The sequence below is a fragment of the Juglans microcarpa x Juglans regia genome, chromosome 4D, assembly GCF_004785595.1.
Source record: "Juglans microcarpa x Juglans regia isolate MS1-56 chromosome 4D, Jm3101_v1.0, whole genome shotgun sequence".
Lineage (NCBI taxonomy): Eukaryota > Viridiplantae > Streptophyta > Magnoliopsida > Fagales > Juglandaceae > Juglans > Juglans microcarpa x Juglans regia.
This window is the reverse complement of record NC_054600.1, coordinates 9,703,112-9,721,711: the sequence shown is the minus strand read 5'-3', so window position 1 is coordinate 9,721,711 and position 18,600 is coordinate 9,703,112. Positions and strand designations below refer to the sequence as shown.

At 34.0% G+C, this 18,600-nt stretch overlaps 1 pseudogene; it reads right to left on the bottom strand.

The window, feature by feature from the left end:
- Nucleotides 1-152: 152 nt before the first annotated feature.
- On the bottom strand, nt 153-11,578 carry LOC121260789 (annotated as a pseudogene).
- Nucleotides 11,579-18,600: the final 7,022 nt, after the last annotated feature.

Here is an 18,600-nt window from a genome sequence, read left to right as displayed (position 1 = left end):
TTCTAACACAGCGAACATGTGAAAGCTTACCGATGTAGTGTGCTACACATCCACTTGTAAGCCGAACTCCTACATAAACGTAACCTCCGAGTGAGAAAAATAGGTAATAAAAATGCAATTTGATTACAAAAAAATAAAGGCCCCCAAAGGATGTGAATTGGAGCCAAGCCCAGTTGCTGGATGCTCTTCACTTGAAGCTCAACTACAGAGGATCCTTGCACTAATCAGAAACAGTTGTACATATCACAACAATTCTATTTTGTCAAGCTAAATACTTACCATGATATCGTACCTAATTACCCATCTTAATGAAAATCATGAAACAGAAGCATGGAGAATATGGAAGAGTCGTGTAAATCTAACAAAAAACTGCTATGTCAGCATATCTGCCCAAGCTCCTAGTACCTCGACATGTCAAGAACAAATAGAGCCGGCCCTATAGATTGCAGCTAAATTTATAGTACAAGTGGTGGCAGTTGATTGGTGCTAATCTTCCTGCTTCAGAGGGTTCTCCTTGATGCTCTTAGTCAACCAGATAGCAGTTTCCCTGGGGGAGACCTTCCCAGGACCAAATGGCTTTAACAACACCCAAGCTCATCATATCTTTCCTGTTGCAGCAACCTTGCACTAAATTCAAGCAACCCTTCCAAAGCTTCAGCTCTTTGCTGGAATGATGATGTGTCAAACCGGCGGTGACGAGAGTCTGATGAAGTGCGGCTTGATGCCCCAGCAGTTGCATTTTGATCAGAGCACTCATCACTTTCTTCCCGTCCATCTGCTTGAAACATGCTGCGACGAAGTCCCTTCCAGGCATCAGGCAAACTAGGTTTGGCAGAAACTCTATTGGTCTGGACAGTGCATTTATCTTTGGTGAGGGAACGATCATTGTCCTGTGGGGAGCCAGAGGAACCTTGCACCGAGGTTGAAGTTTTACCGATGCAGAATAATGGGTCATCATAAGAGGCTATTGGAAAATCAGCTATCCTGTCAATTCGAGGAGAATTGACAGAAACATCGGGGGATTTTATACAGTTGAGGATACCAATATTGTGCTTGCAGGGGGACTGTTGAATTGTACCTCTTGTTGACAAAGGCAAAGATGTCCTCCGAGCCATAGTGACAGATTTTCTTGGAGTCCGTGAAACAGGAAACTGCAAAAAATGAAATTCAAGAACTCAGACAAGCAAAATTACCGTCCAAAAACTTCCAACAATTGTTCAATGCACAAAAGTCACCACAAAGAAGTGAAGTTTGACCTTCTTAGTTGGATAAACTTGGCATGTCAAAGGTTGTCACATGCGTGTGTATGTAGAGAGAGAGAGAGAGAGAGAGAGCTCAACCAGATCTTACCGATTCACATCCTTTAGGAGAACCAGAAGCTTTTGCTGGAATACGTCTCGAAGACTTGGCAATATCTGAAGCTTTGGCAAGAACAGTCTTAGAAATGGCAGTCTGTTCATGGATGCTTCCAACAGACAGCTCTTGTAACCTTCGATTTGAAAAACTCGGGTTATCATGAATATCTAGTGTAGAACATAGGGAATCTTGTTCAGCCCCGGAAATACTTGGATTCAAAGTCCTATCATTGCTGAATGAATGGCGCTTCTCCCTGTACGTAACAAGAGGAACATCCTTTGTCTCTGAAAATCTGGTTTTCTTCATATAAGTTGGTTCAGGCCAGGGGACTGGTAAACTACCACGTCTTGGGCTATTGATCTTGAGATGAACCTTAAGAACATAAGGCTGAAGGTGTGGGTGCCCAAGCAGCTCTGCAGCCTGCCACGGTAGGTTCACTCCAAATGAGAGGAAAATCTTCAATGTCATTAGCACACTTAGAATACAAAGATTCAAGCAAACTGTATACCCAAAATATCTCAAAACTGGTAGTCACATCATGTCAATGTGGCAGATTTCATGGGTCCATTTATACACCTTTCCTAAATCTACTTCCATGGCAGAGTTTAAGGCATAATTTGGATTTCCTTTTATGAAATACTTATCAGGCAGGAAAACTAACTTTTCTGTCTCTTTTTAAAAACTTCATTTTATTTTCTAGCTTCAAAGCAGGAATAGATGACCAATTTTAGCAAATGGCCAAGCAATGGGATTTTGCCAAGGAAGCAAGCCACATTTGATGAAATGAGGGGGGCAAAGACAATAATAAAAGTGATCATGAGAAATTGGGTTATCAGGCTAAAGGTTATTCTGGCTCCACATTAGATAGATTGGTGACTATGAGACTGAAGGAATTGGTTGGAGTTGTGCCAGTGTTGCTTTAACAGTGGTACAATTTTACAGTAGATGGTTGTCAACAGCAAGGTATGTATAGTAAGGAGATAACAAGTCCAATGACCGAGGCAGTACTCTACAGATAATAAAAAAGGGTTTCATGAGAAGAGGAAAAGTTTTGCTTTCAAGAATATAGCTTTCTTCTATGCAAAGACATACAGAAAACCATAAATTTTCAACCATTATTACTTATCACCCTGTACTTTATTTTTGGAACAAAAAAACCTCCAAATTTAACACAGTATATTTTTTCCCTTAAGAAAAATAGCAGTATATGCCCCACTTTTGTCCACCAGCCATCAAGGAAAGAATCAAGTGTCTCACGTTATTCTTTAAACAACTTCTTTGTAATGCTTTCCCCTTGCATGGAAAACTCATTCTTCTTGTATTCTGAAAGACTTTTAGGCAGATATGAAAATAGAAAGGGGTTGAAAGTCCTAATACAAGGACAATTGTCATGGGAAATCACTGAGCCAGAGCATGTGATTCTCTTGATGGTGGCCTAGCAGGAGGTGAAATGCCACAACTTCAAACTTCATAGTTCTTTTTGTAGTAATTAAAACCTCAAAGAGGTAAACTGAAATTTAGACTTCAAGCGAGTGTGCTTAACTTATCCCTATAATGTTCTTTGCTTCCAAGAACAAACTTTTAAGACAAAAAAAGTGCATTATGGAAAACAACTATATGCATTTATTACCTTTCGCTTTTAAGTTAGTTTCAAAATGCTATCCAAATAAGCCATTTTAGCATTCTGAAAGTATGAACCTGACTCATAAAGCAAATATATAAAGTAACTTTCACCCATGGGAGTTAGAAAAAAGGGGAAAATACGCTTTCCACATCTAACTAACATGTGTTTTACAATGTGCATCATATACTATGAAAACTAACACATTGCACTTCCAAACTATCACCGAATCTCAAAAAGCACCCTCATCCAATTTTGAATTTTAAAATGTATGAAAATAGGTGAAACTAGGTGATGTGGCACAATCTTGATAACTGGATCTCGAATAGTACACATTGTAAAAAGTGTGTTAGTTGGAGGGTCAAAAACCTAATAATCCATATATATTGCATCTTGGAGATACCATCTAATCTTTAAGGTAAAAAATGATGTGTTTCATGATTTGGCAGAACCACTACTGTTATTATCAGGTAACATCGTGACATACCATCAAGGAAACATGGGGGGTCATGGGGTGCAATGGTAGTACGAGTCCGAGTGTTTGACAAAAAGTTACATGAATTGTCCCCAAAAACCTAAATGTTGTATGATCAGTTTACCATAAAGGTAAATAAAGTAGCACACCCTCCACCAATACATGGCAATTTGAACATAACATGTTAAACTTAGGATCAATGATTTGGACAATTAGGGAAGGATGACCAAATGCTTTGTGATGAACTTTGTAGATTATCTATAATGTTTTTTTTTTTTAATGACAGGTGAACTGCCCCATGGCAGAGCCCTTAGGATTCACTCATGGAACCTAAAAGCCCGGGAAGACTAGCACATCAACCCACTGCCATGGCCTCCCACTTAAATTGCAGTTTGATCCCGGGGGAAATCGAAGCTGTGACATGGGGCATATGCACACCAGTTCACCGTTACCACTTGAGCTACCCACGGGTGGGTTTATCTATAATGTGTCCAGTATCATGTACTTTTATAGATGCAGTTCACATTTCATCTAAAATTCAGATTAGTGAAGAACTATACATACACTTGGCCTAAACTCTGGGTTTTTCCGCAGCATGCTTTTGACAAGACCTCGACTGAAAACAGAAACAAGTGATTAGATCAACAAAGCGAACTAACTAGAAGCTAAGATACATATACAAATAGAATTCATTTGAACTTTCAAAATCCAGCTATCCAACTATCCATCCAGCATTATGCTACTTCCACTTAACCTACCTAACTGCCAAATGTCAATCTTGGATGGTTTTAGGAACTAGACTTGTAAAGTAATACCTTTACTTTAACCACCAATACAGTTAAAAACTTACAATGCCCCAGAATACTTCGTTGGAAGAGGAGCCACTATAGACTTATTAATTTTGTTGATCAGTGCTTGAATGTCCTGCACAAGAATAAGAGTGTTAACTGAAAATTAATCCAATACAATCACTAAATGGACAGGACAAAGCTTAAAAGCATAGAAGTTGCAGTGAAGCTTTCCAACATTAATCATGAAGAACAAGTTACCAGATAAAAACAAGTTATTATTAAACACAAACACACTCAGGACCAGAGGAGAGATTATGACAATGCAATGCAAAAAAGAACTTCAAGTATTTGAAACTTCTTAAAAATCTCAAACTAAACAAGTGGATATTCTAAATTCTAGAAATGCTAAACATAGATAGAACTGCACAACTAATAAAAGTTTTGCTTTAGATAATTTTCTTGAAGTATGAAATTCCCCAAACTATAATTTTCATGAAGTTCCAAGCTAAGCCTTGAATCTAAAAGCTTTAACTGATAATGAATGGTGGTGTTTAATATGCAGGACGAATAAATTAGTTTCTGTAGGAGGAAAAGTGTGAAATGCACAAATGATTGTAATTGTGAGACTTTGTTCAAGTTACTATTTTACCTTACCAAAAAGCTTGATGTTAAGAAAAAATCTTTTTACAGAACAGCTGTCTACAGACTTCTTGTAAAAACATACCCCACTTGATTCCTGATAAATTATTTTAAAATTTAAGAAAAGTTACCCCCATTGCTTATACTCTCTCTCTCTCTCTCTCTCTCTCTCTCTCTCTCTAGTTTCTCTAAATTTAAATTATCTAGAGAGGGTGAGCATGTATGCATATGCATGTATTTGAACAATCATACTCATTATCTTTATATGGCTGTTATTGGTAGGCTAACTAAAATAAAATTATTATGATCCAAGAAATTTCTACGTATCAGAGAGGTCTAGTTATGCGCATGAGCCATTAGCAAATATATAACATGCGATGTCTACAGATTCCCTCAGGTTATTCCATCAATCTCACAAAGGGAAGCGAAAAGCGAATCAGCAATCTAACTCTGAACGTCTTCAAATGGAAAGAAAAGGTCCAAATTCTTACAAATGCTTTAAATGTAGGCTTGTGAGCAGTCATCTCATATATGCAGCATCCTGGATGACAGAATTTCAAGATACACAACAACATTCAGCTAAAGAATTAACAATTCTTTTTTTTTTTTCTTTGATAAGTAACTCAAGAACAACAAAATTAATCCAGGCCAAATAGCTTACATACAATGCTTACCCAAAGACCAAATATCTGACTTTGAACCATAAGGTATATCAGCAAGAAGCTCTGGACACATATAGCTTGGAGTTCCCACAACCTGAGTGTTACAAGGCAATAATCATCACTGACAATTATTCTAACAAGAGAAATGCTACTTATCATCCCAACACCACACACCATGTGATTTGTCATTTTTTTCCTTTTATTTAAACATACATATTTACACATCAATATGTGTGTGTTTAAATAGAAGGGAAAAAATGACAAATCACATATTGGTGTGTGGTGTAGGGGATGACAAGTAGAATTATTCTTATAACAAATTGTTCATAAGCTTGTCAATGTATGGATCACATTACTTACAGAGGAAGCAAGATCATCGGAGGTCAACATTTTGGCAAGTCCAAAATCTCCTGCTCCATCATTGATCTCTTGTTAGCAACAAAATATCTCCTCTGGGAGAAATATAGCAATCATAAGATACTTACCGAGACGTATGTCTTGATCTTTTGTCAAGAATATATTCGAACACTGATGGAATCATAGAAGACTATCAGTACAGTACAGACTCAGAGAACATGGATGGAGACAGAAAGACTACTGACCTTCACATCACGATGAAGAATATGATTCATGTGCAAGTAGTCGAGTGCCATCAGAAGTTGAACTAGCCACTTACAGAGCCTCTGATACATGTAGATCTTTTAGTAATCAAAGAATCTCAGAACAATAAAATACTAAGCACATGAGAGTTGAAAAATATGCAATGAATGTAAAAATAAAATCAAAGGAGGAAAAAAAAGAACAAAATCAATAAAAACCTCTTCAGGGAAAAGAACGCCATTGGCTTTTTTTATAGCTTGTGCCCTGTGTCACACAAAGTAGCATTGATGGTCTGAGGCTTTGCAAGCCTTTAAGAGAAAGCAAAATACTTGGTTTCTCAAGTTTTGATTTAACAAGAAAGAACACTCACATGTCACCTCCAGCACAATAACCAATAATAATGCACACATAGCAGCCCTGAGAAGCGAAGGAGAGGCATCAATATGACGCAGTGCTAGGCTATACAAAGTAGTTAGGTTGCTGTATTTGATAAGCAAAACAGAATAAATTGGGATAACAGCTCTTTTGTACTTGGGCTGCCTACTCATATCAATATAATTGTTTTCTTATCAAAAATAAAAAATAAATTGGGATAACAGAGACAAAGTTATAAACAAACAAAATAACGATTTGGAATGAGGTAATGGGGATGCCATGGAGGAAAAAATGCGCAAGTAAAGAACTCTTTATCGGTTTAAATGTGTTCATTGCTGACTTGACACTACCCATCAAAGCAGAAGATAAGGGCAAACAAAATAATAGAAACATTTTCCTGATTTTGGGGCATGTCAAATTGCAATTCTTAGATGGCTACTGGTTTTGAATAAAACTCATGAAATCATTCACATCACCAACTCAATTCAACTCCGTTTTCCATTGCCTGGCTCTAGTGACAGTTGAAACGGACAAACAAGAAAAACCTAACATATACATATATATATATATATATATATATATATATATATAAATAGGATTGAACATGTTATTTTCGGTTACCAGTCGTTAAACAAAGAAAGTTAAGAAGTTTATCTAAGTTAAAAAAACATCTCACTTTCAGGATTTAAATTTCTGAAAGTGGCAATATTGTTATTTCCATACACCCTAGGTTCAAAACTCTGCATTTATACTCTTGGGCCCATCAGACTGGCCCTTAAATTACTTGAGGTGCACTTGCAAGAAACTCCTTCCCAAGAGCCTATGCAACCCCAGGATTAGTCTGGACTTTTTCCCGGATACCTAGTGCCAATAAAAAAAACTCTACTTGTCTGAGGGAGGTTGGATAGCATTTTACAGAGTACTTTGTCAAGCTTACCAACTTACTATATATCTACATTTCCCATCCCTGTTGGAATGCTAATAGGTTGGAGAAGTTCCAAAGAGATTTTTTGTTGGTTGGTTAGATAATAAGTCTACATTTCTTTTAGTTAAGCGGTTTAAGGTGTGTTCTCCCATTATTTAGGGAGGGAGGCTTGGGGCCCACAACTTAATTATGTTTAGCCAACCTATTGTGGGAATGGTTATGAAGGTATACCATCAAGAATGAGAGCGTTAGGAAGGTGGTGAAGGAATCAAAAAATGGTTGTTCAAGGGGCAGATGGTGCTCTAGCAAAGTTAATGAGACTTTTGGAGTGGGACTTTGGAAATATATTTAAAGAGGTTGGGGAAAGCTCTCTTCTATCATTAGATATGTGGTGAGTGATGGTTCGAGGGTAACATTTTGGCACGACATATGGTGTGGTGATCAAACCCTTTAGGAACCTTATCCAGAACTATTCTTTTTGGAAGCTTCACTAGCGGATCATTTACAGATTTCTAATGGCTCTAATCAGCGGGATGTTGACTTCATCAAAGAAAGAAGGATTCAGAGGTGGATTCTCTGGCATCATTTGTTAGCAGGTTGCATTCACACAATTAAGAAGGGAAGTTGAGAATTTACTTTCTTTGATTCTCTCCATGTGAGGTGTATTTGAACTCAAACCATATTATTCAGCTTTGACATCATATGATGGATCATCCTTTCCACAGAAGAAAATATGGTAGAACAAGGCTCCTTTTACCTATGGCTTAATTTGTTTTGACGGGGCATTAGGGAAGATTCTTACTTTGGATAATCTAAGGAAGTGGCATATTTTAGTGATTGACTAATGTTTTACATGCAAAAAAAGTGGATAAATATTTGATCATCTTTTACTTCATTGTGAGGTCGCTTGTCCTTTATGGAACTGTGTTTAAGTAGGTTTGTGCTACAGTGGGTAACGCCTCAACAGGTAGATTGTCTGTTGGCATGCTGGAAATGCCAGACCAATAATTTGTATAGTGCAACTTAGTGGGAGATGATTATGTCATGTTTGATGTGATGCATTTAGGAGTAATGCAGATTCAATCCTAGGGTGTGCAAGTCCAATGCAATCCCTTTGCAAAAATAAAAGTAAGGTTTACCATGAAAAATGGATTTTCTTTTCATGTGAGTCCTAGACTTGTCCCACTTCTTTTCAAATGGACTACACAGGACTTCTACACTCTAAGACTGTACAAATCATTTTTCCGCATTTAGAGAGAGAAATTATCCTTCCAAGAATTGCTAGACTATAAAAAAATCTTAGTGCTTTTTTTCCCCTTAATACTTTCTTTAGATGAATGCCCATCCTTCTTCTCCTTCTAGTTTTCAGGATTTTCTTGCAGTTTCCTTTCTTGCTTAGGTGCCTCTCATATATTCTCCTTGTGCACATGGATAGCACCCTTATAGCTTTTCTTAAATAAGACTATTAACTTATGTATATAAAAAAAAAGGTTCTACTATATGTCTTTTTGTTTTATAAACACGTCTTTTTGGTTTAGTAACCTATGGATCATAAAGGTTATTAAATTTCAGAGGAGGTCAAAGAGCCTATAAATTATGACTCTTGATGATTAGGATTACTCTGGCATGCTATTTAAACAGCTTTTGGTCCCTCTCTCCACAAAGCAAAATTTGTAAAGTTTCTCATAACTAAAATAGAAACAAATGAGAGCAAGGAGAAAGAAGATCAAGGTGCTCAACTAAATTTTGGAAATCAAGATGACAAAATTGGAACTTTTTTAAGCGTTAAATTTATTTTTCAAGTCTACATATATAATTGCCTTAGTCAAATACAGTTTTCTTTATTTAATAGATTTACATATTCCTGTGCAGTGTGCATGTATGCAACTAGAAATAAAGATTTTAAATGAAACTTCTTGTAATAAACTTTAACCGGAGAGCCTCTTAACGCATTTTCACACCAGGCAAAAAAGAAAAACAAGTGCTTATTCATCATCCAACCAATGAAGTAGAAATCATTGGAAAAGGATACCACCACATCATGTGCAAAGACACATGATAGATAATGGCAAGCATGACACACCTTCTCCACCCAGGAATCCTTGTACTCCACAATAAACGGATTTCGTAGTTTAGAAATAAGCTCCATCTGCACAAACCAGGAAAGTGGTCAATCTCCATATAACTCAAAATATGCATTTAGAATAATTCAACATCAGAGGTTCAATAGTTGCCCAGCAAGTTAATATGAGTTCTACCACAATCCAGCCCAGCATTTAGTTCCTAAAATATCATGCAGCCATGTAACATCCATTTCAAGGATTGAAATATCTTAATTTCAGCTACTTCCACATGCACAACAGCTGTTTTAACATATTTTGCAGTCTTGATCAGGATAAACAACATTCCTTACAATCTTTAAGAAGCAAATATCCAGAATTTCTAAGTTTCTTTTAACTCCCCCTTAATTTTTTCCTTTGATAAAGTCCACAATTGTAATCCTCAAGAACCACAAACAAAAGTAACCAGGATTGATGTGGCATGAAATATATTGATAAAGATTATATAAAAGGAAAACTGATTATGCCAAAATGAAATTCAGATAATTTATCAAGGCATCCCAAAAAAAAAAAAAAAAGAGCACCGACCTCTTGGTGTGCAGATCTACGAGACCTATCAGTCTGTCGAGCAAGACGAATCTTTTTCAACACATACCTTTAAAACAAATAGTAGGCAAAGCAAAATCACTTAATACATTATATATTCTCAGTGACAGTTTTAAATAGAAAGCAGACACAGATTTGTTTTCTTTAAAAAAAAAAAAAAGAAAGGAATTCTCACTTCTTCTTTTCATGCTTATGCCTCACAAGAAGAGCAGAACCAAACGCTCCTTTACCAATTTGCTCCAGAACTTCGTATTGCTCCATTTGATTAAATTAGGCTCTTAATTCACCTGTTCTGAGCATATACCAAAACTAGTTCAATTCCCATGGATATTCATGAAACAATGAATCATGCTTCAAAAGTTTAAGTTCTAGAACGTACTGAAGTATGAAAGTGATTACAGAAAAGTAACAACAAAGGTAAGTTACACTACCTGTGAAGTTACTCCAGAATCGCGTGTACTAGAACAGTAAATTTTTTTTTCATTGGTAAACAAACAACGACATATTGTAATAACTAATAAAATAGATGCTCCTCACTTCATATTAATAACGAAACTGAAGGGACCCTAGAAAGCCCAACTTAATATTTAAAACAAAGAAAAAAAAGAAAAGAGATTGCCCAGATTTTGTGATCAGAAGGGCAAAAGATTTGGATTGTAAAGTCCAATATGATACCACGTTGGTGTAAATCTTTTCAGGAATAGAGGGTACTTATCAAGATAGAATGTACATTTTCTTCGTTTGTTAATTTCTAAGAGATCAAAAATTTTAAAAACAAAAAAAACGGTTGTAAAACATGAATTTTAAGTAGAAACCCAACCTTGCAAGCCATTTAGTCTATATTGGTCTTAAAAATATATATTTAACTTAGTCTATTTTCCCTTCTTAAACTTTCTCAGCAACCAAACACTGTTCTACATCAGAAAGCAAGAGAGACAATGCACAAATTGATCATATACAAAGAAACAGGCAAAGAAAAATGAGAAAAAAAAAAGAATGAAGAAAATTTTAAATATAGAAAAAGAAACGATATAAATGAAATAAGAGAAGAAGAACCTGATCGTGGAAGACAAGACGGATCGGCGAGATCACAATGTGCGTGCAAAAGTCAAAGAAAAGAAGAACGCGAGTTCGGACATTGACAGAGAGCAACTTCAACAAAACGACACAGCTGCAGAAGAAGAAAAAGCAGGAGCAGAGAAGAAAGTTGCAGCAGCACTTTCGCCATTGTCGTTCAGACGAACAAACTCAAAGCAAGGCAGAGGGAGACATTATATCTCATAAACAATTGTAAAAGAAGAAGAAGAAGAAGAAGAAGAAGAGGAGGATAGAGAGAGAGAGAGAGAGAGAGAGGAATGATGGGTCAAACTGAGAATGTAAAGGAGAGAAGTGAGATTGTTGGAAGACCACTTCTGTTAGTTAAAGAGTCAAGACTGAGCAAAGAGGAGGAAAAAGAAGTTTAGTGAGAGCTTTTTCATTATTTCTTATTCATTTATTGCTTTATCTTCTTCTTCTTCTATTTTTTTCCCTCTCTTCTATAAATTTACTTTATTTTCTTAAATTATTAGTCGTTTAATATCGTGTCTGCTAAATAATAATATTTTTAGAAAAAATCTATCCCTCGTTCATTTTCCCATCATTTACTCATCATCTCATAATAAGATATTAGATGATAAATTTATAAATAAAATATAATAAATAATTTCTAATCATTTAATATCACATCATAAAATAATGAGAAAATGATGGAATTAAGATAGTGAGTAGCATTACTCATATTTTTAAACAAGAAACTTTACTCATTATTCATTATTTACTTCTACATCTCACATTTATAGTATTTTTTATAGAGTATTAAGATTATTTTTCATAAGATGTGAGGTGTGAAGTAGTAAATAATAACTTATGAGAATAATTTTTTTTAATTTAATATTTTAATTTAGATCAAAAAGATATTTTAAAATTTTTGTATTAATCAAATTTAAAAACTCAAAACAAAATAGAGATAGATATACAGAATGGACAGCACCACGACGTTCACGAGATAATAATATTGTAGACTTACTTTCTATATCAATATTTATCCGTTTAGACCTTTTAATAGTAAATTAGGATTTTAATCTTTAAAATTCGTCGCATAAACAAAAATGTGGCTATTTTATTGTTAAGATCTAAAGGTTAAAACTAAGACAAAATCTTAATTCTTTCAAATTCGTGACATTAAATAATTGGACTAGTTAAAATTTGCCACATCAATACTTGTGACTACGTTAGTAAATAGTAATATTTTTCTAATAAGAGAAATATTTTTAGTCAAAAACGATTTTATAAAATAAATCTACAAATTAACGTCACTTTTTATGATACGTTAGATTGTAAATTTATATTTATTTGTATTATAAGAAGTCATGTCAATTTATAGATTTACTTTTACGAGATCTCTTTATGATTACAGTACTTTTTTCTAATAATTATCTATGATATTTATATCAAAATAATTCTAATTTTTTTTAACACTCATGTCAACCAAACTTTGTTCTTTTTCTTCAACACTCAAATCAAATAGTACTAAGAAAAGGAAATATTATGTTCACCAGATCCAAATGAAAATATGTCATGTACAATGGGGATCAAGTACAGTTTAATCCAATGGTTCTAAAAAGGCAATCATTAATTTTCTTCCTATTTATTTATTTATTTCTATGCTATTTATTTATTTGTTTGTTTGTATTATCATCTCATTTATTTCATTATATGTTTATTTATTAAAATATAGTAAATTGGGGTTGAGCCGTGGAGGGAGGAAAGGGCGACAGGAGAAACGTAAAGGAGTGTGGACCCCATGCCGAGATCCCTTCTTTCTTGCTTCTTGATTTGCAAAACCAATTGTCTTCAATCACGAGGCTTATTATCCGGCCACTTTTTATTTAATTGGGAAGACAAAAAGGACCTCGTCATTTTTCCCATTGCCCGAAAAGAACCTTGTAATTGAACAATTTTTGCCAGCTGAGTGGACGTGCTATGTCGTCTTTGGCTGTGGGTCCCGCGGAAGAATATGGGTGTTTGCCGTTTGGTAGATAATAAATTCTTTTTTTTTTTTTTTAAACTCCTTCCGAGTTAAATAAAAAAATAAAGAAACAAAAAACAATTTTTATTTTTTAAAAGTAAATAATAATAATAATAATAATTCGTGCAGTTCTATAATATGTAAGTCTTGCATATTCTTTTTAAAAAATAAATAAATCTAAAATCTAGATAAATTATTTTAAAAAAATATGCAAAATTTGTAAATATATCATTTCATACCGACTGACGAATTCCAATTGAGAGAATCCTAGTCTCTTGGTCCACCTTCCTTCTCAATTATCTCTCAAATTTATAGTTCTTATGTATCGTCACTATAAAAAATATATATATATTTATAATAAATTATTTACGGTAAAAATAATTATTTATTACGAGAATATACTCTTATAAGTCAAAAAATAGTTATTCCAACAACGAATAACAGATCTCTTGTAGTGCGTAACGCTCCACTATGGATCAGTGGCCTTTAATTCAGGTATCATTCTTCTTTTCAAGAGCTTAATGACCTTTGTTTTAACTAGAATGCATATATATTTTTTGATTGTTGGAAATAAACGAGGTTGGTGACAAAGCCCCACCAATAGAGATGGTCTTTCTCCAAAAAAGAAAAGGAATTTACCACAGAAAAAGTTCAATCATGACTGCCTTACAAAAGCCAATCATCAGACAAGTCAAACAGATGGGAATCAAGGGCCACAAACTTGGCAAATTATAGCATTGTTATAATAATCAATTACCATGTTGATCTTGTCGATACAGATTCATCATCTAATTCCTTTATGCCCATTAATGAAGAAACAAGCTCCTTTTGCAGGATTAATGGTACTTTTGTTTCCTTTATTAACAGCAATTTGATTATAATTACCTGCGCATGGTCACCCATAAACGTACAGTTTTTGTTTAGCTTTATACATGCCACACACGACTTCATCATGTATTCTATTGCATATCTTTGCTCAATGCTAATCTTTGAATAGGACTTCGTAACTTTTTCCATGACAACAACGTAACGTGACAAGTGGAGTCCAAGAACGTCGGCACCGTTCACCTTGTATGTTATGATGCCAAAAAATATTCTTAAGTTCTTGTCCTACCTTAAGGACTATAGGTAGGAGAGAGATTTGTAGATAAAATGGGCTCTATTGATCATGTGAGAGCTATTCATAAAACATTAAATAATATTTAATAAATATTATAGAATCCACTTCATGTGTTTAATTGTCACTCTTTTACTGGAGGTCCTTTAGTTTGGATATATGAACTTGACGTGATTATAATCCATTATGATGCAATCTGATCTTGATCACCACAGTTAGGGGCGTAAAAAAAAAACCTTGAAAATCGATTGAACAGATTGAATCGAGCAGATGGGTTCAGTCCGATCCAATACCGATTCTTATGAATTGAAACCGGTTTGGTATTGATTTTTCATATTTTGAAAGCTAGTTTGAAATTGGTGTGTGTATATATATATATATATTAATTTTTTATATTATATAATATATAATATTTTTCTATTATATGCTAAAATACTAATTAATATAACATGAAATCTTAATATTCTTGTCTATTAATTTTATAACATTTTATATGATATAAAATAAATTTTATAATTTTTAATATAATATTTGATATAATATATAAATTTTATTCTTATAACATCAAATTTTAACTTTTATAATTGAATGAAGCCTGCACACGTTCCGGTCCAATCACACGGGAAGAACACATTATTGCAACTACGTTTGGTTCCTAAACCCATTTTAACTTATCTCAACTTATCATTATAATTTTTTTAAATTACAATATAAAATATAATACATAATTTAATTTTTTCAAATCTCAAAATAATCATAATATTAAAAAATAATATTTTAACAATATTTTATCATCTCAGCTCAACTTAATTCAACATTCAAATACAGCCAGAAATAAAAAAACATCTTTACTGGACAGATTTTTTTTTTAGACTTAGAGACAAGTCTAATTCTAAATGGTAGAAAAGTAGATAGTATAGAATTTCAGCCAAGCCAACTATCTTCAAATGCATCAAACATGGAAAAGAAAGGTTCCTTTGAGGATACTTGTAAAAAAAAAAAAACAGAGAGAGAAATTCTTTAAGGAGAACAAGCATTAGAAAAAATTGGCTTTGAAGTCTCAACTTATGTAATGCCACACGTATAAATGGTAAACTAGAAAAATCGGACCAAACCAAGATCGAAAAAATCGAAAATTTTGGTTTCAATGATGAATCAGTCTATTACGATTCTTAAATTTTTAAAATCGGTATCTATCGATTCAGTTTTAAAATTTGTCTAAAACCGAATCGGTTATACCCAACCAATTAAGCACCTATCTTGTAGGCCAATCATGTTTATAGAGAGAGCTCGGGGCAAATCAGTAAATCTTGCAGAAAAATTCCAATTTCTCTACAGGTTCCATATTGCATATTAAAAGAAAATGCTTGAAATTGTATAACAATAACAAAAGAATACAAGTTTTTTATTTATTTTTATCTAATTTTCTGGTTTTCGGTGGTTGCCGGCCGTACGTTCATGTTGTTATGGTTCAATATTTGAAGTGGGTGTACATGATATAGTTTCATATATGCTATCAATGTTCCTTTTGTATTTAGGTAGACGCGTTTTTGGTAGTTCAGATATCAGCTGTGTTCATGATCTAATGGTTATTGACGATATCACCCATGCATTGTCTGAATCAAGAGTCAACTGACCTGCATGCACGCTTTCTTCATCCCTACCAAATGCACTAGAGATTTCAGAATAAACGTACCAGAGATTAATGGTTTAGCCAGATCCAGCTGCAATGTATATTACAAACCATACCAATCTTTAGTTGAGAGAAATTAAATTAAGGTATCATTCCATCTTTTAAGGTATCATTTGGATGTTAAATTAAGTTGAGAGAAATTAAATTCTTTATGAATAGTGGTAAGTTGAGATGGTGGAGTGAGTTTTGTAGGGTCCAATTAAGATGAGTTTAGATGTGTTTGGATGTTAAGATGAGTTTAGATATATTTATGAGAAGTTAAAAAAATTTGTATGTCCTGCGTGTAAAGAGATGTTGAGTTGAAAAATATTGTGAGTCTCACTTATAAAGAGGTTTTGAGTTGAGATGAATTTAGTGATTTGAGAGTTATATGCTTGGATGTTACACTCAGCTTAAATTAAACTGAACTAAGTTTCAAAGGGCCCTAACTCTCAAATGTTTCAACTACTTCTTATGGTTGATTCAGTTAGTTTATATTTCATAGAGGCCACCTAGCTCACAACATGTCAATTTTGGATTATTAGTCTCTTTTTGAATTAACGATGACAAAGCAATAGTACGTTAATTTCGTCTTCAAGGCACCGTGATTAACGGTGACTGGACGGTTTGAAGAAGAAGGACATTTGAAAATTATATATCATAAACGACATAAATATAAAAGAATAGAAGGAACTAACGCCATTTAACATGGTTTGGCACAGGCCAGATCTAAATCTACAAGTCCAATGAGGACATGATCATCGATCCACGGGTTCGGCAATGAAATCCGATATTATGAGAAGTTTGTAAAATTACAAGATATGGCCGACTATCAAGCTCTCACACTTACTTGAATAGTGATTTCTCTCATACTACAAATTTTCCTCTCTTTTTGTATATTCCAAGAAGAAGAAGATCCAATCCCCTTTAGGTCTTCGTCTAGATGGATACCACTAAATCATAAACCTAAGAACACCCCAACTTTGGTTAGCTTACCAAAGGGTTACTAAAAATGCATATATATATATATATAGCAACAACATTAAATAAGTTAGGACATGAATCGTATTCATGTATTATATAGTAAGACATGTGACATGACAATCTTAACCAGAAGTGTAAATTAGTGTCAATTATCAGTTTTGTGATAACTTAACTTGCACAAAAAAATATTCATTCAGAAATGCAGACAAAAACAAGCACGAAAGACACATTTCAATCCTCATTTTTTTTTTTCATTTCAAAATTCCTTATTTGTGATAGGCAGACTTGGCTAGCAAAATTGACATGGTGGGACTACTAGTAGCCTGCATAGCTAAGGAAGAGAAAAGGGTATTGAATGCATGGTGGAGATCAGTTGAGAAGGTGCTATCCATTTTCACCTGTCACTGTCCGCGCCAGTCTCAACTAGATATTCTGAATACTTCTGAATTTCGATCCAGTCGTTGCCTAAGTTGAAAGATTCAGAAGCACAAAATGATACAAATAGAACAAACAGGCCGGCTTACTCGATCTGAGATATTTTAAGCAGAATAATGTAGTTTGGTTTACACATAAAATTAGTACAAGTTAATATATATATATATATATGTTAGTGTGGCGCCATGTCCCTCGTATAAAGGTCCTGGCAAGGTTCCGTGATGCCAACTGTGCTAGTTAAATGAACACCCAAGGTTTGGTCGGGAGTCGGCATGCCTCATCAAAATGGAAGTGTAGTACGTGCTGAGTACAGACATAAAATTGCAACGGAAAAAGTAAAGGTTAGGTCGGTAAATTAGAACTTGTAGTACCAAAAATCTAAAACATATCATAGAAATAGTTCCTGACATTCCTCGTAACATTAACTTAAGAATATATGCACAACTCGGATAGTTGGTTCATTGCCAAATAGGCGCCAGACCAAATACATGTGATCACCCCTTGATGGCTACAAAATACAACTCATATCATGCATAGCTCCTATCACATAGACAAGCCTCTGTCTTCAAGGTTCAAGCAGGTTTGGGCTCTTCTTCCTTGAGCATCATTCCTGGTTCTAAATATCTATTAAGGTCTATGGTTCCGAAAATGAAACCATAAATAGGTTAGGCAGCTATGACAAAAATGGCTAATGAGAGATAATACTCATAAAGATGCAATGAACAACTTCATGTAAATGAGAAGAGACACACGTACATATGCTCAGTAGTGGTGAAAACAAACCGGTGAACCGGACCAGACCGAATCGGTGGATTTGGTCTAGAACCGGATTTGGTCTAGTCTGGTGTCGGTTCCATTTTTCTCAAAATCGGTCAAAATTAGGTTATGGTTTTCCTTTTTCTAACATCGGACTGAACCAGTTCATATATATATATATTAATTTTTTACATTGTATAAAATATTTTTTATATGATTTGTTATATAATATATAATTTTTATATATAATTATTTACAAAATAATTTTCAATTATATGATAAATTACTAATTAATATAATATTAAGTTTTAAAATCCTATATAAATAACTATATATTATCACTATAATCTATTGTATTAGTAGTTATAGTAATACTATCTCACACTATATTATAATATATCACTATAGTCTATAATACAATTATAATATATATTATAATATATCATCCTTATATTATAT